The following is a 24,660-nucleotide window of genomic DNA, read 5'->3' as shown; positions in this document are numbered from 1 at the left end:
CAGCTGTGTACTGGCTTGCAATTAGCAAGGTCCTGGAAACAATAAAACAAAACCGGTAACTTTCACTCCCTAAACCCAAAAAATTCCCTCAACAGTTTGTTAGTCGGTATTTCATGAAACGCTTTACAATTTAATGGCCTTGACATAACCGCTTTTTAACTGCAAAACGTCAAGAATTTTACCCGACACAATCCACTTCGTAGATGTCTGTTATGTGCCCCTCCTCCCATCCCCCCCCTGGGGATGACGGGACGGGGGTCTTGGTGAATGTCGCACGAGGAATTTTATCCCCCTTGCATTTTATGTAAATCAAAAGCTTAATTTTTTTTTCATTCAACAATTTGTAAGTTTTAATAGATGTAAATGCAGAAGTTAAAACGGTATCGTGTAAATTTGCATTTGTAAAGAAGAGGGCCTAGGAATTTTGGGCTTGTATCACAACCAAAGGAAATTCATTAGAATTGCAGATACATTTGTCACATTAATATTCAAGTATTTTGTCTTCTGCTAACACGAGGAACAAGATGGCAAACGAAGCTAAATTTCAACGTCGTTCAGTAGTTTTCTGGGGCAAAAATACCCACTAAAGTGTACGTTACCGCAGTCGAAACTGAAATGGTCTTTTTTAAAGGTGCACAAGACAGTGTGAGGCTTTGGTTTACAAGAACTTGTTCTTTGTCTTTCAAAGATGGCCGGAATTAGGCGCGAACATTCAACGTGGGAGAAGTTGAGGATTTGTTTCACTGGAGAGACCTTCTTGAGAGGTAATAAGTCAAGCTTTATATTTATAGTTGTTCTTGATTTATACAGAATGTGAACAAATGTATTTTCCAAGGCGATTTAAAATTTAACTTCAAACTATCTAATCGGTTGTGGACAAACTGACGGACAATTTCACACTTGCTGGGGATCACGGGTAATCGACCCAAAATGGCGCCCTTGGACTTGATTTCCGTAGAAAAATTATTTGTATATACAGCCTGAGAATTTTTAAAATACCGTAACATTTCGATAACAAAACTTAGAGTTATTTTTGTTCTGTGTCAAGGAATTTTTTTGTGCTGACTTATTTTCTGGAGTGATTATCTTTGGGCATATTATGGAGTTTTATGTCTCAAAAGTAGTTGGATTAATATTTTGAATGGATTTTGCATCTGAAAAGTTTTAAGTACTCATAAAAAATACTTGGTGCAAAACTTTCTAAACATAACGATATGAAACACAAATAAGTTCTGCAGTAGTCATGTAAATATCAAAACTGTCCGTTACGACGTGAAAGGGATGGAGGGGTGGAGGGGTGGGGAAATATGCCACCCCTAACAGGTTTATTGAAATTTGAAGGGGATATTAGAACTTTCAGTAGCTGTTTATCAATCCTAGGGGACAACATTTTGATGTGAAAACTGTTTGTGGGCTGGGCTAAACTGTAGAATACCGGGCCACTAATTTGCATCTCATTGAATTTGAATGGTTCCTTTTGTTTCTACTATGCTTCGTTCTTAAAGCGTTCAGAGATATGTAAATAAGTGACCCGGTATTGTAAAATCGCTCCACGATTTCAAAATAGGTACGCAATGTGCACATGTGGCTAGTGTTTCCATGACAATGTATTGACACATTGCAATAAGAAATGAGGTATAATACTCCTGAGAATTAAAAACATGTCGTCGGATACGAGAAATCTTACCAATAGAAAAACTCTTTTCTTGATATGTTCAGACAGCTAAAAAACACAGGAAGAGTATTTTTAGCACACGTCCTGTGGTGTGAAAATTTGGAAAATCAAAATGCTATACTAAGTACCTCAGTCTATGTAATAAATACTTGTTAGTCAGCTTTGCCTAATCATCACGTTATTCTTCTTACTAAGGCAGAACTGATCACACGATGTCACACGTCTGGAGAAAGTTATTGTGATTGACATCGAAACACAGACGGACAGTAGGATTATCATAATCAACAAACAACAGGTCAGTGTCAGAGACTTGTGAACACCTCCTTCTCCACTCCCTCATCTATGCAAGTGAGCAGATATAAGCCTTGTCGTGCCTTGCCTGAAGAAGAGGCGACGGCGTTGGAGACAATTTGATAGCTACTTTACCGGGAAAAATACCATTCTCGTGTTTGTATTGATAATAGCATAAAACTATCAGCCTATATCATTGCCGAGTGGACAAAAAGGCTTATCTTCTGAACTCCTGGCCGCCTAGCTTTGAAAGGCGTCCTTAGATCAACGTACTGCTGAAAATTGTTGACTAACGTATACGCCTGTCCCAGGAACAATAATTCTCAGATTGTTTGATCAATTTAAAGTTGACATGCTGAGGTGAATGTGAACACCGTAGTCATGTCAAGTTGACGAAATTAAAGCTGACGTTTCGAGCGTTTGTCCTTTGTGTAAGAAATGCGAGGCTTAAAGCGTTTCAGTATGTCGTAAAAATTATCTGCTTTTGTCCTGTATCAAGAATATAAAAAAATCAAGAAAAAAATGAAGAAAATAAAGTGAACAGTTTTTCTTGTAATCTTCATCCAGTACCTCTGTGGATTATTTGAGAGCAATTTCCATATGCGATCGTGCATTCATCACCGAATGATTTGTATTCATAAACAGACACGTTACCGAACATGTATTTACATAATTCTCGTATCTTTACAGGAAAATGAGAAGCACAGAATGACGAAGAAGCAACAAAACAACAAAACCCACCGAGGAAAGAAGGACAACTTAATGCCTGGCGTTTTTTGGCGAGGTTAGTAGATTAACTTCAACAAAGTAAGCCGTCAATTCGCTTCAACTAAGGCCGTATATAGTGATAGGAAACAAAAATTATCGGAAGAATAACACATACTTGTTTTGAAGTTATGTCGCACAGAAAATTATTTATTTCGGGCGTGAAACAAGCTGGCAGAAATTAACAATGTTCTCTTTGAATGGTTGAGAATTTCTCAGTGAAAAAAACAAGAGCAAAGCTATCACAGCTAAAATTGCGAGAAGACTGTCGCCGTTGTCGTATTTTGCATTTTACAGAGGAATAAACTCAAACGGTCGACCCAAGAAATTCAAACCTTGACGTTCGCACCACAATTAGTATGTGCTTGCTAATTTTGTTTCCAAAATCATGATTTCTTTTGGAGATCGTTGAAAATGTTTAATCTGGCTTAATTTGTTTACTTTTGATCATTTAACTCGTTGTGCGCCAAAAATATTTCATCTGTTTACATAATTTCTTGATGTTTTGATAGCAATTTTAAAAAATTCAATGGCTATAGCAGAGAAAAACTCCTAAAAACCAAATGTTGAGATTCTCTGTTACAAAGGCGTTCTCTATGATTGTAATTGTTGATTTGTCGTTTTGTTTTTTTTTTATATACAGGTTCCTGGATGCCTTGGCGCTTCGGTTTTTCAGACAAGAATCAAGCAAGAAATATTATCATCCAAGCTGAAGACAAGTTTAACTTGAGGTAGAAAACAAACTGAATTTGCTAGAATTTTTCGGCTTGAAGATCATTTGGAGAGAAGAATCGTAGCTAAGGTTCTTTTTGTTAAAGACCAATAGAGGAGTTTAGAAGTACAAGATGTTGATTTTTAGTGCAATTTCAAGTTTTTCTTTAAGAAACAGTTATCAAGCTTTTTGTGTAAGGTTTTTTCTATGTTAACATCTGTTCAAAATGTTTTAATTTTCCCGCCAAAAAACTTAGAAAAAATACTGGCTCTTATAATACGCATGCGCCATTTTTTAATAATTGCTTCTTTACAACATCTGTTTAAATTTTTTTTTATTTTTCCCGCCAAAAGACTTAGAAAAATACGGGCGCTCAAAATACGCATGCGCCAATTTTTTTTTATTGTAATGCGCTTTCTGCTAGTCTATTATATTGTCAATAAAATTTTATTGACGTTAACTGCTCTCTTTGATTAATATAATGATTTAATAGTATTATTAGACAAGTCAATAAAGTGAACAGCTTTCTTTGTGATCTTTATTATCTTCAAACAATAAATACAAACAAGTGTTTTGTGTTTCAATTGACTTTATTTTAACTTCAAATACCCTTTAATTATTACTTAATTAGTTAAGTACAAATCAATTATTTAATAAAAAAGGTGTCAAGAAAAATTTTCCCTCTATATACTAAGACTTTTGGCGGGAAAATTTGAAAAAATTTGCACAGCGTTTCCCCTGACAACATTTTTGGCCAAAAATTCAAAATGGTTTCCACTAAAACATTTCCCGCCCAAAAATGCAAACACCATCTCGTGCAAAAAAAAATTCCAAAATAAAACGCCAATTTCGTCCCGGACTTATAAAATCGATGTTTTAGTTTAAACTCTTTCCCAAAATAAAACTTTTTTCCCCAGGCAAACGTTTTAGTCTTTCAAAGCTTTTGCACAAGATGGTGTATACATGTTAACTATAAAGATAGCAACATGGCAAGCTATATTCTGTGTTGTGAAAAATCTATTCGCGTTTTTGCTTTGTTAATAGCAGTAATCTGAGAAATCAAGATGACGTTTCACAGCACCACTACCGGTTCCACCGAAATGAAATCGGTAGTGATGCCGCGAAACATAATCTGTTTAATCAGGTTACATTTCCAAACAGTTTTAGGGTTTTAAAGTGCTTATAACTTGCCATGTTGCCTCGGATAAAAGACCTTTTCCAGCCGTCAATATTCGTTTGTAACACAGAAAGAATAACACAAGAGAAACATAGAAAGTTCTTAGTCTAAGCAAATGCTGACTTTTGATTAATTTCTTGAAGTAAATTCAACTGTTGTTTTGGCCGCAAAATTATTTTGACAATTTACAAGCTTAAAAATTAAAAGTGAAAACGTAGAAAAACAATCCGGCATTGACGCGACTAAAGCAAAGACTAAGTTTAAAAATTTCTTGGAGCGAATTCAACTGTTGTTTTAGCCGCAGATTATCACAGTTTAATTGTGCTTAACTATATGATCCTAAATTCTTGTGACAACATTTTACTAGCCGAGTTCAGGTTTATTTTTAGCAATATGTTTAACAATTGGAAACTCGGCTTCACGTATTTCTGTTTTGATTTCTAATTACCGATGTTTTGTCCTGTGTTACAACAAGTGCTGGCAGGAAAAGGTCTTTCTCTAAAGTAAAGTAAATATTAAACAAAACCCAATGTCTGGTCAAGGAAACAGAGGCGTTGTTTTGAGTTTAATCCCACCCTTAACACGAACTTTTGCCATTCAATGGACAAATGAAAAAGAAGTCAAATAAAGGTTATACAGACAACAATAAAGTTAATGAAAACAGTACGAAATACTTCGCTTCATTTCTTTGTATAAATTTAAGTGAACAAGAATGACATCTTTTCCAAACATTCAAATCAGTAACTGTTGCAATAGAATTTAACAAGCATATGCCAAGACAATTGAACAAAAATGTATTTTGTTTTGCAAAGCTTACGAAAACTGATCAAGATGTCCTCGAGATTGAGTCAGCTCGCAAAAATAATTTAAACGGAGTACTTTTTCGTTATCACGACAAAAAAAGCGATGACAAAATTCTTTGCATTGACTTGTGTAGAACAAGAGAAATAAATAACAATTTCACAAGAACGAGCAAGACAACTGAGGCAGATAAAGATTTTTGGCGGATTAAGATTAAGGAAACAAAACATGTAAAGAAATTTCGACAATGCAGTTAATTTAGAAAATAATAAATTAAACAAATGAGTCATTCTTGTTCGGTCTTTTGGAAGATCAGTACAAATTGTGAAAAATAATACAAAATCAAGAAGTCAATTCACAAAAATAAATTTAAACAAAGCTGTTTCTCTTTATCGCAAAAAAAAATAATAAGTTCGTTGCAATGGCTCAGTGTTCAGAAGGTAAGCAAGATGATTTTGGGTAAGCAAGACAATTGGAGTAAACAACTCTTCACCAAATCATTGCGCTATTTTATTCTTAATATATCAAAAGAAACCGCTGCCCATGAAAGCAAGAATAATTTTTAAAACCGTTTGATATTGTGGTCTGTATAACAGCAAATTCTATACTTTAATCAAGACCGCATCGTAACATCCTCCAAACCAGACATTAGGGTTTTGTATACTTAGCTTACAAAATGACAAGAGAACATGGGTACACGCGTTTTCCGTACGCTTTGTTAAACGATGTAAGTCAAAATTAAAAATAAAAATAAATGGATGTACAATGATGTACAAATTCAGACAAATTTAAATCGATTTTACAATGTTCAGCTAGTGATTTGCTGGAAGGAATTTGTTTCGCTTTACATTTGAAAATCCCGTGTTCTCTTGTCAACCGCAACTAATCCGTTGATGAAGCAAACATGTAAATATTTTAGTGGTGGCACTATCTGTATACATCAAATAATTAAAAATTTCCAAAAACATTTGGTATTAAAATCAACAACTAAGCAATAATTTTATTCCGTGAAAGTCGTTAATTTTGTTTTTCAGGTTGATGACAATTTGAGTTGTTTGAAACATTTAAGTAATAATTCGATCGAGTGATATTATCAAGTTGAAAACTGAAATATTTTGCAAATAAACTGACAACAATTGTGGAATTTAAAATTGGTTGTTTGTTTCACTTCAAGTCTTTTTCAAACTCCTGTTTGTTTTGCAGTGCCACCATAAAATACCACCTCGCGGCAACATCAACTGAAATACGACTATAAATGGTGGCTGAAATTCAACACGACTCAATTCAACTAATTCGTATCAAATTACTTTTAAATTTATTGTAACAATTTCCATGTGGCATCGTCTTTTTCATGACTTGACACAATCTTTTTCTGCAAACAATCAATAATACAGATCTTACAACACCAAGAGTGAAGTTCTCTTACTAATTTAGACATTTGTTCAGCCACCATTTTTACTATAATTAATTTCAAATTCAAAGTTCTTATCTTTGCAATATTTCCTTCCGAGTGAGTGATACCAGTTTGTCCTTTTGGTCAGATCCTTCGCGTTCTTTTCCTTTCAGCCTTGTTCTCTAGTTTTCCTGAAAAATAAGTCATCAATTTAATGATTAGCAAAAATAAAGCTGAAAGTTAAAAAACCTTTTTACAACAACAAACACTCTGGAATGGGTCTTACCGCGGCAAAGCAATTACATGTGCAATTGCAAGAGAAGCTACGCCCGTGCAGGCCAAAGAAACGTGCACATTAAAACATTTCAAGGCCGTAGTTTAAGTTCCAAAATAAAGTTCCTAAGTGAAGGAAAAGTAAAGTTTTGCAAATTGTGCCGCTATAAAAAGGCCTCCATAAAGAAGTATGAAAATCCCATGTGTCCACGTTGAAAATTTAACACGCCATATAGGCTTTTAGCTTGAAAACGGAAAACGTTTCTCGCTGAAGTTTTCCTGTGAACTTTTCTAAACTTTGAATCCTCAAATTCCGTATTTTTCAACATATTGTGCTGCATAAGATCATAATAGAGTAAATTTAGTGAACTAAACAAAATATACTGCTATCTCTGTCGAATGTCGACTTCAAGCAACGCTGAAGGCAAATAGCTCAAAACACGTGTTTACTCGCTTCAGTCAAGAACATATGTTACTTTTTTCATTTTTAAAGTAATATGTTCCAAAAGCAATGCTCACCTTTCGTTCGAAAAGCGCAAGGACTTCTTTCCAAGCTTTAAGCTCTTTCTTCTTCAAGTAATTTCTTCCTTCAAGAGTACAAACTCGTCTTCATAAGCGACACGTCTTCACACATCAACGGACAGCATGGTTTGATGCAGTTTCTGCAATTTGTAATGAATATGGATTAGAAACTCGAGCGAATCGCTGACAAACACGTCAGAGATTTGGCACGGACTTGGTTTGCACGCTTTTTTTGGTCAGCGAACCAGGAAGCGTGAAACTGAAAGAAATACATTGCACGTGTATTTACATTTTGTTTAGCTCGGTTGTTTTTGCGTTTTCGATTTCGCACGTCCAGATTTAAAAAGAGCTAAAAGTTAAGGGGTCTCGAAACAGTTTTCACCGGAACAAGCGTAAACAAATCCAATCACTTTTTTAGCAGTCTTCTTCCTTAATCGGATCGATATGAAAATTTTTGTTATAATGTATTTTTAAGGCAAATCGATATTGTCATGACAACGATAAACAGAAAACCTCAAAATCAGTAAAACTTAAATTTTGCGCGATCCAGATTTTATCTAAAGAAGCTAATGTCACCCTTAAAGTATAATGTATTGCCAATAAAATATACAATAATGAAAACATTCTTTGGACTGTGAGGGAAACACTTCTTCTTTGAAAGTACTCCAAGACAATGCCAAAAATGTGTTTTGAAGTCGTCTTTTAACGTCGTGAAAGCTTTGTTGATTTTTTTATTCGCAATCCGAAAACGAGAGTTTTTCTTTACATCTTTCCCTTTCTAATTTTTGGGAATTTTTTTTATTTGAAGCGCGTTTTTGATATGATCGTTCCGATTGTTTCTATGGCCTCCGTCACTTCAGAGGTCTTCAAAAAAGATTTCTTGCAATCGAAACGCGCGATTATATAAAAACATTACACAAACGATCGCTAACGTCTGCAGTAATTGGGGCGATCACGATCGCTTGAATGGCCCGTGTTCTATCCTTCTAGCTTTTCTTTTTCTTTTTCGCCGTAAAACTGCGATAACTGAGAAGATAGGAGGCCACGAGTTTTGCTATAACATTGAAGGCTGCCATTGTGTTGGATCTAGGACTAAAATGATTGTTTTCGTAGGTCTTCGCTCATACCAGGCGATTGAGACGATCGTATGAGAACCGATCGCTTCCAATCGCTTCGATCGCTTACAATTTTCTCAGTATTTGCAAACGACCGATGCGATAGAAGCGATCAGGGCGATCATATGAGAACCAACTTTTAAAACATCTTAATAGATTTATAAAAACGTTCACCACGCATGATTGATAATGAAATTAATTTTATTTTAAAATTATATTAAAAATGATTCAGTGGAATTCTTTCAAATTTAACGATAAAGGCGAGTTGTTTGTTATTAAAAAATGGAAATGCGTCTTGGCTTAAAATACACGTGAAAAGCTCAAAGGATAAGAAAAGCTTTATTTTATTATAAAATCATCCGGCATTGACTAGCAGTAAGGTGATATTCCATTTTTCTGGATACAAATAAGAAAATTTAGGGGGAAAATGCGTTTTATTTTACTAAAAAAATTGTCCACAAATGAGTCCACATGTGTGTCACATTTTATTCCCTGGTAGGCGATTTTCGTGTTACGTTAAATTAAAGAATTAAATTGATGGACAAAGAAAAGGCAAACCAAAAAAGTGCAAATAGTATAGAAACGCCTAAAATAGGCTAATAGCAAAAAGAATCGGAATTCTTCGAGGCATCCCTTGCCTTAGCTCTCTTCCCTGCTCTAAAATAAACTTTATTTGACGGGCACTGAACTCAGTCCGACAATAACTGAAACAGGTGCAGCCGGTATTGTGAGCGTATAAAATGCGAATAAATTGGCTGATTCTATGAAACTTCTAAGATAATTGTAAGCAAAACAATCGGAAAACGAAAACAAAAAAGGGAGAAAAAATCTCGAAATGCAGATCGAGAAACAACATTACGCCCTAAGGAACAGTGTTTTATGAAATTCGACCGAGTATTAACAGGGAATTTTTTCAAGACGGCAGCAAACCTGAACCGAGCTATCAAGACACTTATCCGCTGGAATCGTCCCTGCGTAAGGATCATGACTTAGTTTGCTGGACACATTTCCTGTCAATTTACCTCGCACGATGCGCCATATGTTGCAGTTAATTGCTTCGGTTTGTGTTCAAAGTAGAAATGAAAACAACTCAAGTGAGGATAACTTAAACCGAGACTGTCCTGAATGATCCCACTTACGTAGGAAATCGGATCGCCCACTACCTCATTAAACAAGACATGTCATTGGTTCTTAAAACAATACTTAACAGGTCTAAACAATTCCCCTAGCCCTAGAAAACATAGGAGTAGTGTATCCAATGGGTGGATGAAAAGAAAGGTTCTAAAGAGCTAGTGGCTTTCCGAGGACTTCACATGGAAATCGTTTTTCAAACGCAGAACGAAAACGATTGTCAGAAAAAATACAAAATGCAAACATTCACACTAAAATAAAATAAATAGGAGAATTTTGACAATAAGAAAGCTGTACCAGAGCCAAGCTGTCAAGAAACTCATTCTGTATCGATCATGGCGGTGAATAATACAGAATCACTCGCCAATTCCTTCAACGAAACCAGGTCAACGTTTCATTGCCCTAAGACACCAAATTTCATCTGGGACTTAAATCGAACAACTTCTCTTAAGATTAATCTGGCCGTCACGATTATTGCTTGTCCTGTTACCATTCTGTTAAACCTCTTGGTGATAATAGCAGTGAAGACGAGAAGAGAATTGAAAAAGAATTCCAACATTCTGCTATCTAGTTTAGCTGTGACTGACCTTTTGGTGGGCGCTGTATCTATGCCGCTGACTATTACTTTAGACGCGTTAGCTCTGCGAAGAATTTTATTTGAAAATATTATCTGTACAGTAGGTATCATAGTTGCCTTTGTGCTGTATACTGTTTCAAGCCTGTCGTTTTTTCATTTGGTGCTAATTGCTTGGGAAAGGTACGTGGCGATAGTAAAATGGATGGTGTACAAGGTTATTGTTACAAAAAACCGTCTAAAGAAGTACGCGAAAATTACATGGCTGTCAGCATCACTAATCGTTGTTGTGATAACTGTAATGGAAACCTTTGGCGTCCGTTATGAAGTTATTTTAGCCGTGGATGTACTAGTGAGCAGTTTCTGGCTTGTAGGCATTTTGTTTATTCTGTACTGTTATGTTAAGGTTTATCTCGTTGTGCAAAAGCAGAACCAAACGCAAATCCGTTCAGTGAATGCCCTGGTTAAAGCGAAGCTTGAAAGAAAGGTTGCAATTACCACTTTCTGGATAACACTTTTCGTCTTTATCTCGGGCATTCCGACCATTCTCCTTTACCAGTTCAGGGGAATTTTGCCTTTGCTCTTCAAGGCTTCTGTTTTTCGATGGGCAGATACAATGCTGCAGTTAAACTCTCTCGTCAATCCACTATTATACTGTTATAGAGACCGCCGCTTAAGGAAAGCTGCCTTGGAGCTGTTAAGGTGCAGAAATCCTCAAAGAATCCAGCCAGCAGCTCGCACTGTGCGTCGAACTAGGCGACGTCGCTATTCCGTGGCATCGCTAGATGTTGAAGAGCTTCAAATCGGACAAACACAACCCCGCTTGGTAAAATCTGAATTTTGCGGTGCGGTGATTTGTTCGGAAACGGTTCGGCGAAGGTCGAATGAGACAGTGAAGGAAAGACCCAGATCAGCTCCATCGAAGATAGCAAACAAAAAGTTCTTTACAAAAGAGCAAAACAAATTAGTTGTAACAGTTCAGATTGAAAATGTCCCAAGAACGAAACGCATTCAGCGTAATACTAAATTAGCGAAAGATACCACGGAGCTTAAAAGATCTCCACATCCCATGGGTGGTAAAATTGCGCGATCATCGTCGCTGAATGAAAACTCCTCCGCCACACTAACAAACTGTCAACAAAATGCAGCAGAGAAGAATTTCTCAAGATCGAAGTCATTGCCAATGTTATCAACAATCTTAAACACATTGGACAACAAACTAACTGTTGTTGAGTTGACTGATGAGAACGAACCTGCGTGGAACAGTTACGAGGAAACGAAACTTTAGTTAGTTGAATGAATAATAACTCCATATACATTGCGTTTGTGGCTATCCTAACGGCCATAAAGAATTTTTCTTTCTTGATTTTTTTTCTTGTTCCTTTTAGTTGCGTCTGTTTCATGTCTTCAGTATTTTCTTCTTTTTAAAACATTGTGAAACTTGCTCTAACGCATCAAGGAAAACAAGCCATCTTTTTCTTTATCCAGTCCGAGATAAAATCAAAACCAATCGTGACTTGGCTCACGCGCATTTTCCGCGTTGAGCGCCGGTTTCATATTTTCTCGTCCTTGGAGCCGATTGCATGTTTCCCGCGCTTAGGGTCGATGGCATAAGGTTCGGATAATTTCTGCTCGTAAATTCGCGAATTATGCCTGCCGGAAATGCTCGTATAAATCACGTTTTCTGCTCAAACTTCGGGTTGGCATCGAAATTCTGCTCGAATTCTGCTAGATACAGCTGGCTAATTAGACATTGTGTACAGCAAAATTGTAGCTAAGTGTAGATATTCACTCATTTCACTGTGTGTAACAAAACTGTTAGTAATGAAACCAATAATAATTAATGTTACTTTGTGCAATACCATTAGATGTGGAAAATGTACTGAAATTATGTTCTGTGAGCGCATTTGAGAACGGGGTTTTTAGCTAATGTTATGCAATGCGAGATTCGAGTCGCTAGTTATTTTTGATCCACTTGAATGTTTTAACCTTTTAAGCTTTATCTTTTGTGTAAATGATTTTTCAGAATTTTGCGAACATAACCGTGGTGAGTTCCTTATGGAACTCATCTTATCTGCAGGCAGCATATTGACCTCGTACCGGATTATTCTGTCTTACTAAGAAGTTACTGTTAATACTTTTCTAGGGTATTTTCTTGTTATGTTGAATTAATGAATAAACTCGATGGAGAAAGAAAACAGACAACCCTAAAAAGGCAAATAGTATGGAAAAGTTTAAAGTGGGCTAAAAGGAGAATGAAATCGGAACACTTTCCCCCGCTCAAAAATATAGTTTATTTGCCGATAATTATGCTCAAACGAACATTTTTCCTCACATGTTGGTCAAACAGATTTTTACTTAGGGAATGTAACTGATTTTGAAAACAACTAAACCAGGTGCGGCCATTGTGCGTGTATTAACAGTCAGTAAAAGACTAAGCCAGGCGAATAATTAAAACTTCCCCGCTAATTCACAGCACTGAATGCTTAAACAGTGGCGCTAATTGGTTCAGCTTACGCAAAGAATTAAAAAAACTGATAACATCGTCATATAATACTGGGTTATTGGACATTTTCATATTACTTCATATTTGACAGTATGTGTGTATTTTGCTGAAGTTTTATCGGCGAGGACACTTTGTGATGCCTGTCACAAAGCGTGCATTTATTGGCATTCAATCGTAATGGCCAAATTCTATAAAAAAAGGGAAACGCAGCTTAACTCTCATAAGAACCTTACAAGTGACAACAAGTGATTCAAAAAATAAATTTTGGTCTCCCTAATTAACATGAAACATCGAAAAAGAAATGTTAGCAAAACTACCGAAAAACAATCAAACAAACAAAAAGCATAGAACCAAACCAGAACCGAGCTATCAAGAAATTAATTTTCTGGAATCATGCTTGTGTTATATAGATTAACACCAAGTTCGCTTGACAAATTTCTTGTCAATTTACCTTGTACAATACACCATATGTTGCAGTTAATTGCTTCGGTTTGTACCCAAAAAGAAAAAACAAGCGAGGATAAATTGTTTGGAAAGATAGCTTAAGCCGAGACTGTTCTGAATGAAGTCACTTACGTAGGAAATTACCCACTTTACATGGAAATCTGTTTCCAAAAATACATAGCGAAATCAATTGACAGGAAAATTACAAAATGCAAACATTCACACGAAAATAAAATAAAATAAAGTTAAGCCATTAAAAACAAAGTTATTTGCGCTGTCGAGCAAGTATCGAGTCGGAATTTGGACAAGAAAGAAGCACCATAAGACCCGAACCAAGCTATCAAGAAACTAATTTTCTCGAACCCTCCTTGTGTATCGATCATGACAGTGAATAATACAGAATCACTCGCCAATTCCTTCAACGGAACCAGGTCAGTGTTTTATTGCCCGAAGACACCAGATTTTATCTGGGACTTAAAACAAACAACTTCTCTTAACATTACTCTGGCCGTCACGACATTCGCTTGCCCTTTTACCATTCTGTTAAACCTCTTGGTGATAATAGCAATGAAGACGAGAAGAGAATTGAAAAATAATTCACACATTCTGCTATCTAGTTTAGCTGTGACTGACCTTTTAGTGGGCGCTGTATCTATGCCGCTGACTATTACTTTAGACGCGTTAGTTCTGCGAAGAATTTTATTTGAAAATATTATCTGTACAGTAGGTATCATAGGTGCCTTTGTGCTGTATACTCTTTACATTGTATCGTTTTCTCATTTGGTGCTCATTGCTTGGGAGAGGTACGTCGCGATAGTAAAATGGATGGAGTACATGGTCATTGTTACAAAAGGTCGTCTAAAGAAGTACGCGAAAATTGCATGGCTGGCAACATCACTTACCGTTGTTGTGATGACTGTAATGGAAGCCTTTGGCGTCCGTTATGAAGTTATGTTAGCCGTGGATGTACTAGTTAGCAGTTTCTGGGTTGCAGGCATTTTGTTTATAGTATACTATTATGTTAAGGTTTATCTCGTTGTGCAAAAGCAGAACCAAACGCAAATCCGTTCAGTGAATGCTCTGATTAAAGCGAAGCTTGAAAGAAAGGTTGCTTACACGACTTTCTGGATAACACTTTTCGTCTTTATCTCGGGCGTTTCGACAGTTCTCCTTTACCTGTTCAGGGGAATTTGGCCTTTTCTCCTCGAGGCTTCTGTTTTGCGATGGGCAGATATAATGCTACAGTTAAACTCTCTCTTCAATCCACTATTGTACTGTTATAGAGACCGCCGCTTAAGGAAAGCTGCACTGGAGCTGTTAAGGTGTAGAAAACCTCAAAGACACCAGCCAATAGCTCGTATTGTGCGTCGAACTAGGCGACGTCGCTATTCCGTGGCATCGCTAGATGTTGAAGAGCCTCAAATCGGACAAACACAACCCCGCTTGGTAAAATCTGAATCTTGTGGTGCTGTGATTTGTTCGGAAACGGTTCGGCGAAGATCGATTGAGACAGTGGAGGAAAAACCCAGATCAGCTCCACCGAAGTTAGCAAACGATAAGGTCTTCTCACAACAGCAAAACAAATTTGTTGTCACAGTTCAGATTGAAAATGCCCCAAGAAAGAAAAGTATTCACCGTAATACTGAATTACCGAAAGATACTACGGCGGAGCTTAAAATTGTGCGATCAACGTCGCTGAATGAAAACTTCCTTAAGACATTCACAAACTGTCGTCAAAATGCAGCAGGGAAGCACTTTTCGAGATCCAGGTCATTGCCAATATTATCAGCAAACTTAATAAAGACATTTGACAACAAACTTACTGATGCTGATCATGAATTGACTAATGACAAAAAACTTGCGTGGAACAGTTACGAGGAAAGGAAGCTTTAATCAGTTGTTTTCATGACTCCATATATTATATAATATTTAATTTCTGTCAATGTTTTAATGCAGTTAAAATTACATTTGTGGCTACCTTAAGCCTGGTTTTCACTAGTGACGCAAGCACAAGCGCAAGCATACGCACAATCACGCAAAAATGACAAATTTTGATCCTTGTGCTTGTGCTTTCCGTCATTTTGAGACTTGAAATCTATAGTTTGGGTCTTTTTGGAAAATTGCAATCACGTTGATTTATTATATGGCTACAATAGTACGCGCGCTCTGATTGGCTGCTGAGCGGGCATTATTTTCTTGTAATGACCGGGCATTATGAAAAATTTTCTCGGCTCGGAGGTTTTTACATGGTTTTTTGAGTTGTGAGTAAAAGCTACTAGCGCAATTGCGAGAACGACAATAAATACCGACAAAATGTAACTATCTTTTTAACAACTGAAAGAAAAATATAAGCATACCGATACTTCTTTAGTATGAACGACGAAGAGAGCCACAGAGAGCGAGAGCGAGTTTCGCCTCGGTGTTTTTTAGATATTTCAGTTTAGAATAGCGCTTAAAGGCCATATAATAAATAACGTATTAACCTCGTCCGTTCAGTCATTACAGGGCAATCTCAGACCTCGGCCTTGATGTATTGACCTCGCTATCGCTCGGTCAATACATCAAGGCCTCGGTCTGAGATTCCCCTGTAATGACCTCACTCTCGGTTAATAAGTAGTATTTATCCTAATTTTCACTCCAGTTCCAAAAGAATCGAATAAATGAGCCACTAAAAATTACTATTTTGGGCTCTTGTGTTGAAATACCACCACGTAGATAAAAGCTTATTCTCCCACCAGATGCAGCAAAACAGGCCAGTGTGAGACTTGCAATATACAGTTTGGGTCTTTTTGGAAAATGCCATCACGTGGATTTATCCTAATTGTCACTCCAGGTCTAAACGAATTATAGCGTAAGAAAGTGCTACATGATCCAATGAAAATGACGAGTTTGGGCCCTTGCGTTGAAATACCACCACGTAGATTAAAGCTTATTTTTACTCCAGATCCTGCAAAACCGGCCAGTTCGAGAGTTGCAATGTGCAGTTTGGGTCTTTTTGCAAAAATGTCATCACATGGATTCATCCTTATTTTCACTCCTGGTCCAAAAGAATCGAAAACGAAAAGCCTACATGAGCCACTGAAATGGACGAATTTGGGCTCTTGTGTTGAAATACCACCACGTAGATTAAGGCTTATTTTCACTATTGATCCAGCAAAACCGGCCAGTTTGAGACTTGAAATGTATAGTTTGGGTGTAAATTCATCCTTGTTTTTATTCCATGTCCAAAATCTGCGCCTCGTTGAAAACTCGGGCTCGTAGTCTAATTGTTAAATAGAAAGACGGAAATGTTATCTATGGCTGTTTTTATGCTAGAGATGATAATGTCGTTTAGACGACTTTAACGTCTAAGACGTTATTGGCGTCTGGTATAAAAACGGGACGCATTTAGAAGACAGCTTTTCAGAAAAAAATAAAAAAGACTGGGTTCGACGCTCGGAGGACACTGGACACGAAGACGTAAAGCCATCAGACGTCAAAGGCGTCTGTCTTATTTACTGTTTTTATACTAGTTAACGACGTCCCGTTTTTATACTAGACGACTTTAACGTCTGAGACGTTAAAGCTGTCCGATAAGAGCGTCATTCAGACGCTAAAGACGTTAAAGGCGTCTGTCTTTGCCGTTTTTTTTTTTGCCGTTATTTGCCGTTTTTATACTAGACGTTAATATCGTCTCGAGACAGCTTTAACGTCTAAGACAGCTTTAAAGTCTATACAATGGTTTTCTTATTCAAAACGATTGTAAATTTGTGAATTTAAAGATTGCATTTTGTTTTTAAAAAAACAAAAGCGTCCATGGAAGAAGTAATTGTGGATAAAAACAAATTTTAATGAGAAACTACGTTTGTAGGAAACATTTTCCTGCAACACATGTGGGCGAGAAAGAACTCTACCGAGAAAAGATATCTGTTTCAACCGAGTTCCTGTTAGGTGCAACCACTGTAGGCGTATGGAAACTAAAAATCTGAAAAAAATACTGAAATAAATTTCCTGTCAATTCACTTCACACAATGCTAAAAAACGGCGCTAATTGCTACAACTTATGCTTAAAATAAAACAAAAAACAATAGAACTGAGGAAAAATTCTAAGCAAATTAAACTTCTCTCAAAAGAATCTTCACGGTGTATGGTCAGAAAAGAAAAGAACTATACAACTGAGTGACGAGAGTTCTATGAGGAAGTCAAGGAACTTCCCACAATAGATATCCTCACTGAACAAAGCTTGATTTCAAATGAGTAGGAAATTAATTCTGGTCTCTGGAAATCTATTTGCTACCGGAAAACGAAAAAAAAAAGAGAAAAAAATCTCAAAAAGCTGATTGAAAAACAACATTGCACCATTAGCAACAACATTTTATGTGTTAAGAGGTTTTGACAAGACGAAACATAAACCAGACCCGAGCTATCAAGAATCTAATTCTCTGGAATCGTCCTATCAATAATCAATAATCATGACGGTGAATAATACAGAATCATTGGCCAATTCCTTCAACGAAACCAGGTCAGTGTTTTATTGCCCGAAGTCGCCACAATACGTCTGGGACTTAAATCGTACAGTTTCGCTTCAGATTATTCTTGGCGTCACGATCATTGCTTGTCCCGTTACCATTCTGTTAAACCTCTTGGTGATAATAGCATTGAAGACGAGAAGAGAACTGAAAAAGAATTCAAACATCCTGTTGTCTAGTTTGGCTGTAACTGATCTTTTGGTGGGCGCTGTATCCATGCCACTGACAATCACTTTTAAAGCGCTACTTTTGCAGGGAATTTTATTTGAGGATGTTATATGTACGATACGTAACATAGGTGTCTTTGTGATGTACACTGTTTACTTTGCGTCGTTTCTACATTTGCTTCTTATTGCTTGGGAGAGGTACGTGGCTATAGTCAAATGGATGAAATACAAGATAATAATTACAAGAGACCGTCTAAAGAAGTACGTGAGAGTTGCATGGCTCTTCACATTACTAACGATTCCTCCAGTAGTAATATTGGAAACCGTTGGCGTCCGTCATACACTGATCTTAGCGGTGAAGATTATACTGTGCATTTTCTGGTTTGCGTGCCTTTTATTTATACTATACTTTTATGTTAAGGTTTATCTCGGAGTGCGAAAGCAGAACCGAACGCAAATCCGTCGCACAGTGATTGCACTGGCAAAAGCGAAGCTTGAAACAAAGATTGCTTACACTACTTTCTGGATAACACTTTTCGTTTGTATCTCGGGTGTTCCAAGCATTCTCTTCAGTCTTTTGTACGCGATAAGGCCTTTTTCCCGCGACGGTTCTAGTTTTCAGTGGGCACAAACAATGCTTCTCTTAAACTCTCTATTCAATCCACTGCTGTACTTTTATAGAGACCACCGCTTAAGGAAAGCTGCGCTGGAGCTGTTAAGGTGCAGAAAGCCTCAAAAAATCCAGCCAGCAGCTCGCACTGTGCGTCAAACTAGGCGACGTCGCTATTCCGTGGCATCGCTAGATGTTGAAGAGCTTCAAATCGGGCAAACACAACCCCGCTTGGTAAGATCAGACTCTTGCGGTGCAACGATTTGTTCGGATACGGTTCGGCGAAGATCGATTGAGACAGTGGAGGAAAGACCCAGATCAGCTCCATCGAAGATAGCAAACGATAAGGTCTTCACAGAACAACACAACAAACTAGTTGTCACAGTTCAGATTGAAAATGCCCCAAGAAAGAAACACATTCAACGTGATACTAAATTACCTAAAGATACCACGGAGCTTAAAATTGTGCGATCAACGTCGCTGGATGAAAACTTCCTCGAGACATTCACAAACTGTCGTCAAAATGCAACAGGGAAGAATTTCTCGAGAACCAGGTCATTGCCAATATTATCATCAAACGTAAACACATTGGACAACAAACTAACTGTTGCTGAATTGACTAATGAGAAAGAACCTGCGTGGAACAGTTACGAGGAAACGAAACTTTAGTCAGTAGTTACCGGGAACGTTCTTATGCAGTTTAAATTGCGTTTGTGGCTACCCTAACGGCCAAAGAACATTTTTTCTTACTTAAACAGCAGTAAAATTAAAATAAAATTGACTTCCAAAGAAATGACATGTGTTCCTTTTAGTTGTGTCTTTTTTCAGGTTGTTTTAAGTAGATTCTTCATTTAAAAAAAGCTGAAACTTGCTCTAACGAATCAAGGAAAACAATCCATGTTTTTTTGTTCATCCAGTCCGGGATATAACCGAGGCCCGGTTTCATATTTTCGCGTCCTTCGCGCCGATTGCATGTTTCCCGCGTTTGGGGTCGATGGCATTAGGCTCGGATAAATTCTGCTCGTAAATTCGCGAATTATGCCTGCCGGTAATTCTCGTAAAAACCAGGCTTTCTGCTGAAAATTCGCCTCGAGCATCGAAATCTTGCTCGAATTCCGCTCGGTACAGTTGCCTTATTAGACATTTGCTGTGTATAGCAAAATTGTAGCCAAGTGTAAGTTTAGTGTAGATATTCACTCATTTAACTGTGTGTAACAAAACTGTTAGCAAAGAAAGCAATTATATCTAATGTTATTTTGTACGGTACCGTTCGATATGAAGACATGTAAGCACGTTCTTAGCTAAGGGACCATTCATTATTTATGCCAGGGGGTGGGCCGGCAAGATCCATCATCAAGCAAAACAAAAGTTGTTGACCCCCTTCCAAGGAAAAGAAGAAAGTTCATGACCCCTCTACATGTAATGTAAAAAATAGATAGCCCCCCCTGCCCCACCTGCAAAAAAAAAAACACAGAAGCTATTTATCGAAGTGGAGGTGGCTAGTGGGGGATATTTTCCTCGCCGCTGGCCACTAACACTGAGGTTGTTTTAGTTGTTTTAGTATATACTAAAATATTGAGATAAAATAATCCTAAAAGGATAATTTTTAACTCAACGATTAAAATTTTTCCGTGCAAGTTGCTCGGAGGTGAATAGCAAGGATATTCCGAGTTTGGTAGCCAGTCAGAGGGTGCCAACAACGCTATCCACTGATTTAGTTCATGCTAAAAATAGTTTTTTACCAATCACTTGCAATCAGTGAGATTAAAAATAATTTTATTGTTTTCTAAAAAATTCATCATGAAAAAAGAACTAGTGAAAGATCATATGCTTCGTCTTACTACAGAGGACAAGGAATCTTCACAAAAAGGACACATTGAAAAATGGCAGCAGAGACAACAGAAAAGTTTTGAAAATTACAACTGTGACACTCCTTGTCACACTGCTGAATTCCAGAAACTAAAAATCCAAGAGCTGTAAAAGTATCTAACTCACTTTAATCTTCTGTTGAAAGGCAAGAGAGATGATAAAGTCTGACGGGTCATTGCAAATGTCTAACAAACAAAAAGGAGCACTCTACACACAGTCCCTAGGCAAGTCACCCAGAAATGTTATCAGACAATGAATCTAGTGATTCTGGTGAAGATAGCAAAGGAAAACGTTTTTGTGCATTACAGTAGTGCAGAGTACTCAGAGAGCGAGAACTATGCAAAGGAAAATCTGGTACCAGCTTAACCGTTACCTCGCTAAACTCGATCTGGACGTAATATTGAGACATCATTTCATGATACATAGCCTTGACTATTTCCTGTATGAGCTTTAAACTGTTATGTATAAACTATATCGTTTCAGAGACTCTTGACATTTTCCATTATCAGAAAGCAACAATGAAATTACATGTATTTGTCAAAAATAATAAATTAACAAAAATACACATAAAAACAGATAGCCCCCCCTCTTTGTATGCAGTTTTCCTGATAACCCCCCCTCTGAGTGTCCTGGATTTATCATGACCCACCCCCTATTCTTGCCGGCCCACCCCCTGGTATAAATAATGAATGGTCCCTAATGTTATGAAATGCGAGATTTGAGTCGTAGATCTATTCGATTAGTTTGGAACATTTTTTAAAAGAAAATTATCTCATGTCCTTTGATGTAATGTATATGAAATAATTCATATATGAGCTGCGGATGGATATGAAAGTGATAAATGATCATCGCAGTGAATTTCCATTTGAAGCCCTGAATTTTTTTCAGGCTTCTTTATTCCAATTGCTTAAATTGGAAATTCACTGCGATGATCATTTATCACTTTCTTATGTCCTTTACTACGTAAAGTTTTCCAAATTCTGCTTGGATTTGACTTAGAAATGCGGAATAATGCCGGTACGTAGAGAGCACTGTCCAAAGAAGCGAATTATAATTATGCTCGAAATTCTGCCAGCAGAATTCATCCAAGCTTTAGCGGTTGCTCGTTTTCTTTTGCCTGTAGTCGGTTGTATTTTTCTCTCAGTAACCACGTATTAACGGATTTTGTTAAGTTTTACCAATCAACAAAATCGGGTCTCTATGCTAAAAAAAATAGTTGTTATGAACACATTAAAGAGGTAAAATTTATCCTATTTGATTTTTTACATTTTGGGGTTGTAACTTTTTAAAGATACTCAATCGAGAAAGTTAATCCAACGTATTTTTGTCTAATCAACAAAACAGACATGTTTACAAGATTTTATGATACTAACCGACGCAAAAAAACAATTTTTATTTGTGCCTTCAGAGGAATGCTGATTGGTTTTAAATGGTTTTCACCAATCACCTTGCTCACTATAAATAATATAACTTCAAGTCTTGTTTATCGGCCGTTAGCCGAACACTTCGCGAGAAGAACATAGGAGAACATTAGATACCAACCTAAAATAGATAACGTTAAGGGCCTGTTTACAAGCAGGTAGGGTAACCCTAGGTGCTAGGGTTACCCTAGCAAGAGGGTTAGAAGATAGCCCGGGTTTACAAGCAAAATTCGCAGGTAGGGTAACCCTACTTACCCAGGTCAACTTACACCGGTTACGCTTCAGTTAACCTTGTAAAATTTTTTCGTTAGAAACTGTTATTCGAAAATAATTCCGTTCCAGTGCAAAAATACGACAAATTGTGAATGAACACGATGTTTCTTGGTCACAATTCGCTGTTTTTGTCGGTATTTTTAAACATATTTAGCTTTTTGGAGCCAAAATAAAGTTGTCCCGGGTAGGCGAGTTATCCCTAGCAGAGCGTTTACAAGGCGCTAGGGTTACCCTAGCAGGTAGGGTAACCCTAGCACTCAGCTAGGGTTACCCTAGCTGCTAGGGTAACCCTAGCGCCTTGTAAACACGTCGATGAAAAAAGAAGAAATGTGGGAGCGCTAGGGTAACCCTAGGTGCTAGGGTAACCCTATGTGCTAGGGTTACCCGCCTGCTTGTAAACAGGCCCTAAGTTTAAAGTGAAGAAAGAAAAATGCGGCCTGAATTAAATCACAGAACTGAACGGTTTAAAATGTCATTAGAAGATTCTACGTTAAACTTGACCATAACACTCAAATATTCCAAAGCAGGTGAAACTTAGAAAAAGCAGCTGGGCGATAAAGACTTTTGTTTATTGTCCTTTGCCAATGTTGAGAAGTTTTTCTGGTTGTCATATCCATGTAGATATTAGTTGTATGATATTAAAGCGGCGAAACTGGAGTTTATACAAAGTTACAAAGTTAAAGTTGTTTTTACGATAGGAAGATTTCAAACAAATTTGATTTGCACGCTCTTTATTTTTTGACGGGCTCTTTCAAAACATTGCGAAAAAAAGTGTATTGTAAATGCCAAAAAAGTTCATTAAAAACCAAACGTTTCGGGCTTAGCCCTTCATCAGTGGTGAATTGGTCGTAAATAACCTCTTTCAAACATGGCTGTCACAGCGCTAAAATTTGAACGTGCGTTGCGGGCCTCAAGGATATTCAACGTCTGCTTTTTATGCAAATTAGGGATCTGCACGCAATAGGGCATTTCCGATATATTAAAATTCTTACTTGGCTCCGAGGCTTGGAGGAATAAAACAAAAGATATCACGTCGAGGTTCAGGAATGAATAAATCATTTCTTTTGTTTTATTCCCCCAAGCCTCGGAGCTAAGTTAGAATATTAATATATCGGAATTGGCCTATTATAATAGAGGGTCTCAATGGGGTGGTGGCTAGCGCTTTTACGGTTAACGGCTAAATTTTTGGCCGTTTTACGGCTAACGGTTAACCCCATTGAGAACCTTATAATATAATCATTCTAGGAACGTTTGGCTGTTTACAGTCGGCCTCAAAATCAAGAAGATTTCTTCTCAGTTCTTCGTAGCATTATAAAGCTATTTCTAACGAATAACGATGTTTAACAGCAGAGAATCCGCCGTAAGAATATTTTCGTGACCCGATCAAATTTGCATAAAACCTAGACATGTCTCAGTCATTGCACGTAACGGCCGTTCCGAATAAACACTTTTTTAAATTAAATATATTATTACCCGGACTATTAAAGCGTTCATGATTGCCTTCTGCTTTATTCTTTGGTAAACTACTCTGATAGATTTCATTCCAGGAAAGACAAGATTGGTTAAGCATTCGTTGGTTATTTGTCATTTTCTTAAAATTGTCTCGAGCATGCGCTATTGACTTGCCTGCCACATTCCTGACAGGCAATCACAATCATGTGGTACAAATCGGATTTGACCAGATCTCGCCTTCGGCTTCGCGACATCTGGAAACAAGATGACGTTTTACCTGTGGCATCGCTGGAGTTTGAAGAGCTTCAAATCGGGCGAACACAGCCCCGTTTTGAAAGATCTGAATCTTGCGGTGCTGTCGAATGAGACAGTGAAGGATAGGCCCAGATCAGCTCTATCGAAGATGAAAAGGTCTTCACACAACAACGCAACAAACTAGTCGTAACAGTCCAGATTAAAAATATCCCAAGACAAAAGCGAAGTCAGCATAATTCTAGTGAACTACCTAAAGATACCATGGAGAATAAACCGAGATCTCGACTTAATAGCACTCGTAAAATTGTGCGATCAACGTCGCTTAATGAAAACTCCTTCGTCGCACTTGCAAGATGCCATCAAAATGCAGCAGAGAAGAATTTTCCGAGATCCAGGTCGTTTCCAATTTTGTCAAAACTGAACTTAAACACATTGGACAACAAACTAACTGTTGCTGAATTGACTAATGAGAAAGACCCTGCTCGGAACGGTTAAGAGGAAACGAAACTTTAAACAATTGCATGTTTTCATAGATTTCCTTGCTGGCAGAGTATATTTTGCGTCATTTTGCAATTGGACGGAAGAAAGGAGGCTCTGTTCTGACTTAATTAGCATGCGATAGCGTTACTTAGCGACCAAACAACTTTCGCACGTGATGTCATATGAAACCACTCAGAAGCTGTATGCGGTAAGATTATCACTGCGGGCTCACTTACCAATCAGTCA

The 24,660-nt window shown here is 37.4% G+C and overlaps 1 protein-coding gene and 1 long non-coding RNA gene across 2 annotated transcripts in view; both read left to right on the top strand.

Annotated features, from left to right (window-relative positions):
* The window catches only part of LOC144628323 (uncharacterized), a 113,305-nt gene that overhangs the window by 15,922 nt on the left and 72,723 nt on the right, over window positions 1-24,660 (top strand). The gene's annotated exons all lie outside the window — the stretch shown is intronic.
* Window positions 423-3,939, top strand: LOC144628775 (uncharacterized). The gene is made up of 4 exons (XR_013566287.1): window positions 423-764; window positions 1,871-1,970; window positions 2,657-2,750; window positions 3,375-3,939. It is a non-coding gene; the product is annotated as an uncharacterized LOC144628775 (long non-coding RNA).

The sequence above is a fragment of the Oculina patagonica genome, chromosome 10, assembly GCF_052425735.1.
Source record: "Oculina patagonica isolate OP01 chromosome 10, crgOcupat, whole genome shotgun sequence".
NCBI classification, from domain to species: domain Eukaryota; kingdom Metazoa; phylum Cnidaria; class Anthozoa; order Scleractinia; family Oculinidae; genus Oculina; species Oculina patagonica.
Note: the sequence above shows the minus strand (reverse complement) of the source record. Positions and strands in the feature narration are given on the sequence as shown.